Raw genomic sequence first — 8,197 nt, 5'->3', positions numbered from 1 at the left:
TTTAAACAAATTTACAACTAATAAGAACATGGTCCACCAACCCTTCTTCACATTCACAGAAACAACAACTAACTAGTGGGATGAATGTGAACGCCTCTTTTGATCAAGGTCTCCGATACTAACTAACTAGTGGGATAAATGTAAACGCCTCTTTTGATCAAGGTCTCCGATACTGGAATTTTTCCATGTTTTGCTCTCCATATAAAACACAACACTATTGATGGGATTGTTTTTAACCAAACTATTGTACCTTCACCTGTCAATGTGATTTTTCTATCTATTAATCGTCCAATAGTATGTACCATAAATTCACTGTCCGGGTTGACTTTGTGAGTTTTGTGACGGATTAGGGACAAATTTGTTATGTGATAGATTTTCATCATAGTATATGATTGGTTTATTGACATAATCATTCATTAATCCATCGGTAAAATGACTAGAAAAAAAGACAGTAGAAAATCATTAAAAAGATAATGACTTAAAAGGGTAATATATTTTTCGATTTGTACATATTTGGTCACAGGGGTTTTTTTTCGTCCATATTTACCCCTTTCAACTTGTTAAACTGTACACATCCAGTCCTTATGACCGGTTACTCCAGGTTAGCCAGGAAAAATGACTTATTAGGGTAATATATTTCTCATTTTGTACACATTTAGTCCTTAATATTTTTGTACAGATTTAGTCCTTAATTTTTTTTGTTTCAAAATAAGTCATTTTTTGTTTTTGTACCAATTCAGTACTTATGAATGATTTATTTAAAGTTTTTCTCACGACATCTAACATGAGACTATCATTGATGATAGAGACGGTTCTCTTTGGGTGCCCGCAGTCGCACCGATAACCCCTGCTTTTTCTATACTTAGTGTAAATTTTTCGATATTTTTTCTTTTTTTTTTACCTACCGGCAACACCTACTACGGACCAGTAACACCTACTACCAAATCCTACGTCTGTCCCTGATTGATGAGGTGTTTGGGGATGTTAATGTTTATGTTCATCGCGGCCTCAACTGCTTGGTTGCATAGGTCTTGTGGTTTGGCTTAGGTTTTGTATTTCGAACGTCGTAACTTCTTCATACGATATCTAATTTTAACGATCTTTATGTTTACGTGTTCGTTTTTTAAGTCTGCTATAACTTTCGTTAAGATTACTCCCGTTAAAATATAATATGTTTTTACTTACGATTTTATAATAAAAAAAACATCCATAAATGCATTCATAAAAAAATGTATGGATATAAAGATCGTAATTAAAAAATATATTACTTTTTAACAGGAGTAATTTAAACGAAAGTTATAGTAGACTAAAATACAAACACATAGATATAAAGATCGTTAAAATCCGAGATAGTATGAAAAAGTTATGATGTTCAAAACACATGACATAAGCAACCAAGTAGTCGAGATCGCAATGGACATAAGCATCAAAAGTCTAAAACACCTCGTTAATAATTGTTTCATGTAAGATGTTGTGAGAAAAACTTAAAGAAAACATTCATAAGTATTGAATGAGTACAAAAAAATTACAATAAAAAAAAAATTAAGGACTAAATGTGTACAAAAATATTAAGAACTAAATGTGTACAAAATGAGAAATATATTATCCTATTAAAACATTTTTATCGGTTAACCTGAAATAACCGGTCATAAGGATTGAATGTGTACAATTTAACAAGTTGAAGGGTAAATATGAACAAAAATAAACTCATTGATCAAATGTGTACAAATTGAATAATATATTACCCTTTTAAGTCATTATCCTGTCATTAAACTCCATATTTTTATGTATATAACGTTCCAATACAATAAACCTCAATTTCAATTTTACAAATTTAACCAAAAATACAATAAACATAATATAAAAACTATCAAATACATATTTGAAAAAGATAATAGACATATATTCTATAAATGTCTAATACAACAAACATAAACTAAGGCCCTGTTTGTTTACGTTTTAATTGAAAATTTAAGAGGTGACCTCTTAAAAATTCAGATATGACTTGTTTGGTATCCTCTTATAAAATACATCTGAATTTGATAAACATCTTTTAAAATTTCAGACTTCAATAAGCATCTGAAAACGAAAAAGACACATGTTACCTTCCCTAGGTCTCGCTCTTTCTTTTTCTTCTCACGCCTCCATTTTTCTTTCTCATCAACGCACACAGCCACGCCTCCATCTGATCTGTGAAGCTCTATTCCCTCCGTTTCGTTGCAGTCGTCGGCTTCCTCTCTGCCTCTAGCTTCGTCCGTCATCTTCTCTGCGCTAGCTCCGACTGCTGCGCCACAACGACACCGATTCCACTCCCCAACGACTTATGCAGATAATGTCTTCAGCCTCTCTCTTTCTCTTGCTATGTAATCTCTATCTTTATATAATCAGAGGTGCTATGTCGATTAGTGTTTGAAATGTCGAGTTTTTGTTTCCCCTGAAAAGTACGACTTCACAGAACCGTTGTTGTTTTTCTTTTTTCTTTCTAAAATCACAGCTGGAATCATATGTGTTGTATCTGTTTTCTGCATATGTTGAAATCAGATGAGTTATGTTAATTAAGCGAGATGTTCATCAGAAACCCGACCAAAGCTCTAAATTATATCACTAGATGGATTTCTTATTTGATTTTAAAATTCATGTAAATATATTTTTTGGTTGGATTCAAGAATCTATCTTCCATCAGTATGTTCTTCGGACCCTTTTAGGACCTCAACTAATGGAGAATTTTGAAATCAAATATATGAGTTTTAAAATTATTAATGTGAAAAGGCTGAATAAAATGAGACGTGAGAAGGTATCTGCTTGGACAATGAAAGGGTTGTTTAAAGTTGAAATGAAGTCATGATTTTCTTTGCTTTCTAATTCACTTAAGTAAAATGAAGATGTTGTGGGACAAGATGAACAAAAGTATGGGATAATTACATAGGAAGCTATTAATGATGGTTATGCCATATTTGAGACACAAGTATTTTATTCACATTCAGTGGCGGATCCTTTATATGGCTAGGGGCATGGCCCTCCTGTTTTTTTACCTCCTTAATACATATTATATATAAATAAAAGTTTGGTTTTATTCGTTGACTAACGATTTGGTCCCTCTGTTTTTTTACCTCCTTAATATATATTATATATAAATAAAAGTTTGGTTTTATTCGTTGACTAACGATTTGGCCCCCAAGTTAATGATATATGTATTTTTATATGTAAAGTTAAAATAACTACTTTTAAAGATAAACACCTGCACCATTTTTAAGAGAATTAGCTAGATTGTTATAAAGCTTTACTATTTTTTTTTTGTGATCTAGACTCATATTTATTTAGAGAAAAGAATGTAGTTTTTATAAAAATTAAGTTAGTGAAACGATCTGCTAATGTCAATAATATATGATATCTAATTTTGTAAATGTAATTTTAGTATAGTTAGAATAATTAGTTATATTTAAATATAATTATTAAATTGTTATTCTCTTTTACTATTTTGTTAACTATTAGCAAATCATATTTACATAGTCAACATCAAAATGATAAAAAATCAACAATGGTTTTGGCCCCTCCGGTTAAGGGGTTCGTGTTCCGCCCCTGTTCACATTGATTTTAGTTTGGATTCTATGTATACAAGTAGTACTGGTATTGATCAAATATATGAAGTTGGACCTTATTTAATTTGTATTTGTGTTTAATTTTGATTTATGTTTAATTTGAATTGTGTATGACAGTTATATTTTTCTTTATAATTATTCAAGAGGTTGATTCGATTATTTTATAAACATAAACTTTGAACTTATCAAAACTTAGATAGAAGAGTAAAGTGGTCATTTTCATAATTCAGCACAATAATTCAGAGGTTCCAACCAAACAACATATAAAAAATTCAGGTTCTCTTAAAAATCCAGACCTCTTAAAAATTCAGATTCTACCAAACAGCCACTAAGATGAGTTGGATGGGTTATCGGGTGGATTACGGAATCGCTTCATAAGTTCGTTTATATTTTTTTGTAGCGAGTGTTAGGCGTGTTTATGTTTAAACAAATAAATTTCAATACTCGATTGCATTAAAAGGTAGCACAGAGAAGCCAAGTTGAATCCTCATTGATATAGCCTAAAAGTCAATATATTGTTGTATAAGACACATACTATTCGAAAACAAAATATACATATAATGAAGAGTTTTGTTTAAAATTAACAAACTAAAAGTTTCATTGCAATAAATTTGTAAAATTATGCAATTAATACAAATATATTTATTTAAAATGCATTCATATAAGCTCATACCGAAAACTATTAATAAGCTCTAACAAGTGCTCTTTTACCAAATTATTTAATAATAACAAGTTCTTTGATTGATCATAACTTTTTACTAACTTAACCAAAAAAGTTTTTAATTAAATCAGAAAAACAGTATTATGATTTGTGTAAAATTTTCAGCAATATTCAATAATTCTCACAAGCTCAGAAGTGTATACATATGTGATTTTCAGTTTATATCATAATTAAATCCCAATGCGAAATTGATGTCATACTTGTAACTTATTACCAGTTAGTTAAAAAATTATGGATTTGACAATTGATTAACTAGATTGACTTTATCGTAGTTCAAATAGTCATTTTAAAAGGAATTAAAAATCAAACATTTATGAATCACAAAACTAAAACCACTAGATAGAAATACAAATTAAAAAACAAATCTAATGATTAATTTCATAAAAAGTCGAAGTCAGAATTGAAAATCTAAGGATTTTAGCTAAACATGGCTAAAAACAATCTATATTAATAAAAAGTAAACTTAACAATAAAATCTTATTGAATATATTGAGACAGTTGATTCATAATCTTCAGATCTTCATAAATCGTCAAAAAATGCAAAAATCACCATAAATTCATCTGAAAACGGATATAGGATATCAAGGGGTATTTATAAAGTAGTCTCAACATAAAATAAGGATTCTAGTATGGAACATAGCCCATGTTTGATAAATACATCCTGTGTTTGGAGGCGAGTATCATCCATATAAGTTTAAATGAAGTACAATGCTATTTCGAGACATGTTTTTGGAACACGGCCCGTGTTTGAGGCCCAAGCCGTGTTTGTGGATAGTTTCTTATAGGCATCTATTACAATTAAATTGTAAATGGTCACCACTACAATCATTTTGACGTTGATCCCAATAGTTGAAGAAGTTACAATCATTTCACTATCAGTAAGAATTGGTAAAAATCGGTCAGAGTTCGGCTGTCAAATTACTGCGAACCGCTATATATTAATGACCAATTGTGTATAATTTTATGTTTATAATATATATTAAATATATTATATTTATAATTCATAAACTGTTCAAACCATCTATCATTGAAGATTGAATCGAAAATCACCAAAAATTTCATTTATTTGTGGCGTTAAAAATAAATTTTTGCATCAATTATATATGAGAGTTATGGAAAGGATATTTGAATATATTATGTTCTCCTGAGTTTGTGGATATAAAGAACGTTCAAAACGGAGGTCGTATGAAGAAATTACTTTCATTTTAAGTTATAAAATCAGTATTTATCTGATTTTCCTAAAATGAATCGTGCACTGCTTCGTTTGGAATAGCTACGAACCTCATAAACTGTTTTTTAGCACGTTTTTGAACTCAAGCTATGATATATTATTTTATTGTATTTTTAACACATTTTTAATCTCGGCCAAAATTAGATTCGTAAAATGTGTCGAATCCGAACCAATTAATCGCGAAACATTAAATGTTAATTCCCGGAGTTCAGTATATTAGAATTAAATATTGTATGCATTTCTGGAATCACAACGACCAAGTCAGTAAGCATGAACTTTCATAAAAATTTGACAAGATGATATAATGACATGAGAATTAGGAATCGAGAACTACATCATAAAAAGATACCTTGAGTTAACTTTTGCCCAAAATATCTCCTCAAAAAGTCAAATGAAAACTTTTAAAATATGAGTTATAAATAAAATTAATCAATTCTTGCAGGGGAAGCTATACTTCTTTTCTCACTTTGGATCTAAACATTTTTCCTCTCTCTCTATTGCTCTCGGGTGAACCCACCAGCGAAGGTACTCCTTCCCCCTCTCCGCGAAGCACCTGCCAAACGCTCTTGGGTCGACTACAATTAACAAACTAGAGGTTTGATGTTTTCTATTTCTATTTCCGGTAAACCACAAGAGGTGGCATCAGCCTCTTCCCCAGGCTGTTGAGCAAACCCACGAAGTTACCCACCACCATCAACGACTATTGAGCTATTTGTCCTTTCAATTTTGGCTACCAGTGATGAAGTCAAGGAGACCAAAAGGACCACCGTAAGAATGAGATCTTTCCCCCTCGACGGATTTGCCACCATCGGACCAAATATCCACCACAAATACCTTCGATTTTTTTCATCTTTTCACAATAGAGCTCCTCAGAACCACCTATCATCTTTTCTTGTTCGATTTCCGACCTACATCATTGTTGTTTTCCTTTCTCCTTCCCTTCGCATTTTCTGTTGTCGGATCGAAAAACGGAACCAATAAGGAAGCTGCCTCAACCACTCGCCACTAATGCCAGCAACAACAACCACTTGCTACTTGGGTCTTCGTTCCTTAACCAACAAAAGCACTATTGGTACTTCCTCCTTCAACCACTACCCATCGACCCCATTGCACCTGCTTTGCTCCACTCGATCCGTGGTTGCCGGCAATGGAGGTTCGACCAACAAAGGGTCTCTGATCTCGACGTGTAACATCCAAAAATTCAAGACCAAAAATTTCATTTTTAATTAAGTTATTATAAAACCACTAGTATAAAAACATCCATAATAACATCCCATGTCAAAACCCAAAGTGTCAATAATCAAAACGTGTTATCATAAAACAATATCATAGTGTAATCCCAAAGATCTCATGTGCGGAAAACATAGTGTGATGCGTTGCGATCACCGGCTCCTTTCCTTTGAAAATGAAGTACCTGAAACCACAACTGAAAACTGTAAGCACGAAACTTAGTAAGTTCCCCCATCATACCATATATCATACAACACACATACTGTCGAGCATATTCGGGTGCTGGCCTACCCCTTCGGTATCTTTCAACTGATATCCAAGGAATGTTTCACCCCCTATTAATACCACATAATAACATAGCATAACATACATAAATATATTGTCATGCATATATGGGTGTCCGACCTACCCCTTCGGTATCCTTCAATCGGTATCCGAGAGTTGGCCTCCCCTTCGGTATCTTTCAACCGGTAACCGGGAGCTAGCCTCCCAATAGAACAAAACTTCTTCACTTTCACGATTTTTGAATTTCGTATTGAGATTTGTCTTCAGAACTACTGGATTCGGAATGTAAAACTTCTGAAAAACTTGAAACACTAGACTCCCCCTCAACAAGAACATCTAGAGTCACTTTTTCTTCAGAAACTTGAAGAACTTCATGAACTTTATCAAGAACACCAAGAACAACTTTTTTTCTTTCTCTATTTATTTTTCTTTTTCCCGTTCCAGATGATTTTTGATAATACAAAATTGATATAATAGATTATTATCAATTTGTAACCAATAATAAGCACTTTCACCATACTTATACCTCTCCGCTCATGTAAATTTCCACAAACGTAGAGATTATACATCCCAGTAGCATCTTCCAACTGAGATTGATTATGAACATCCCACAAACATTGCTTTTTAACATCAGTAATTAGATCTGTAACATATAATCCTAATACTTTAATGGAGGATAACAACAAATCCGTTTTATCCATTAGATCTTTAACAAGAAACAAAACTCAAAGAGAGAGAGAGAGAAAATAGATCTAATAAGATTTATAGAGAAAGAAAACAGATCTGAGATGATTTCTAGAGAGAGAGAGAGAAACAGATCTGAGATAATTTCTAGAGAGACAAAACGAATCAAAGCACAAATCTGATAATAAAACTCAAATTTCTTTTTCTATTTCACTTCCAAAACTTGAATCAAGAACAAATCAGATGATAGAATGTGTAGAAAATAACATATCTGAATTAAGTTTTGCAAAAACAAGAGATATTTCACTCTCTCTTCAGAAAACTTACAAAACTTGAAGAACGAAGTGAGATTCATGAAAAAATTTCTCCATATCTGATCAATTCTTGCAATAATCCCTGAGATCTACAAGAACTCACTTTGATACCACTTGTTAGGATGAGAAACGA

The sequence above is a fragment of the Lactuca saligna genome, chromosome 2 (genome assembly GCF_052625555.1).
Source record: "Lactuca saligna cultivar CGN05327 chromosome 2, ASM5262555v1, whole genome shotgun sequence".
NCBI classification, from domain to species: Eukaryota; Viridiplantae; Streptophyta; class Magnoliopsida; order Asterales; family Asteraceae; genus Lactuca; species Lactuca saligna.
This window is presented reverse-complemented; position numbering follows the sequence as displayed.